Raw genomic sequence first — 1274 nt, forward strand, 5'->3', positions numbered from 1 at the left:
CAAAGTTGGGTTCAGGGCAGCTAACATCAGTGAGAGCTGGACCATAAAGAAGGCTGATCGCCGAAGAATTGATGCCTTTGAATTATGGTGATGGAGAAGACTCTTGAGAGTCCCATGGACTGCAAGAAGATCAAACGCAGCCCTGAGTGCTCACTGGAAGGACAGATCGTGAAGCTGAGGCTCCAATACTTTGGCCACCTCATGAGAAGAGAAGACTCCCTGGAGAAGACACTGATGCTGGGAAAGATGGAGGGCACAAGGAGAAGGGGGCGACAGAGGACGAGATGGTTGGATAGTGTTTTCGAGGTTACCAGCATGAGTTTGAGCAAACTGCGGGAGGTAGTGGAGGACAGAGGTGCCTGGCGTGCTCTGGTCCATGGGGTCACGAAGAGTCGGACACGACTAAACGACTAAACAACAACAACATCAGTATAAAATCAAACAATAATTAAATTACCTCCTAAAAACAGGTCAAAATCGAATTAAAGTCTAATTAGATGGCTTTCCGCAGGGTTAGGGTTGGGAACAGTAAGTGCTCACTGGCCCAACTGTTTACGCTGATCTTATATGGGCCTGTGAGAATGCTGGGAGACCTTTTTCATATTAGTTCTTATACAAAAAGAAAAGGGGAGTCAGGCTGAGCCCTAACCAAAGGCCTGGCAGAACAACTCCGTCTTGCAGGCCCTGCGGAAAGATGTAAAATCCCGCAGGCCCTGATCTCTTGTGGCAGAGCGGTCCACCAAGCTGGGGCCAAGGCCGAAAAGGCCCTGGCCCTGGTTGAGGCCAGCCTAATCTCTATGAGGCCTGGGATCTCCAAGGTGTTATTATTTGTAGACCGTAAGGTCCTCCTTGGGGCTGATCTTCTCAATGGTCCTCTGTGCTTCCCAGCATGAAATAATAGAAACCATTTTTAAAAATCTCCTTCTTCTCCTTCCTCCTCCTGTCCATCTTCTTATCCCAGTCCCAGTAGCACAATGGGCCAGTGTGTCTGGCTGTTAACCAGAAGGTTGGTGGTTCAAGCCCACCCAGGGACAGCTGTGGGCAGGATTCCTACATTGCAGGGGGTTGGACTAGATGACCCTCAGGGTCCAACAAGTCTATGATTCAATGAGTCTTCTTCAGCTTCTCGCACCCATCTTTGCATATTTGTCTTTTCAAGTTCTCTGCATCATTTTCCGTTGTTTGCTTCTTACATCCACACAAGCCCCGCAGTTTGTTTTGGGTTGTCCATCCGTTGCATTGGTGGTCTCTTGCAATTTCAAGGTCTCCAGACT

At 48.8% G+C, this 1274-nt stretch overlaps 1 non-coding gene across 1 annotated transcript; it reads left to right on the forward strand.

Moving 5' to 3' along the window:
• The first annotated feature begins 960 nt into the window (after positions 1-960).
• Positions 961-1034, forward strand: TRNAN-GUU (transfer RNA asparagine (anticodon GUU)). The gene has a single exon. It is a non-coding gene; the product is annotated as a tRNA-Asn (tRNA).
• The last annotated feature ends 240 nt before the right edge of the window (positions 1035-1274 follow it).

Source organism: Podarcis muralis, chromosome 16 (genome assembly GCF_964188315.1).
Source record: "Podarcis muralis chromosome 16, rPodMur119.hap1.1, whole genome shotgun sequence".
Lineage (NCBI taxonomy): Eukaryota > Metazoa > Chordata > Lepidosauria > Squamata > Lacertidae > Podarcis > Podarcis muralis.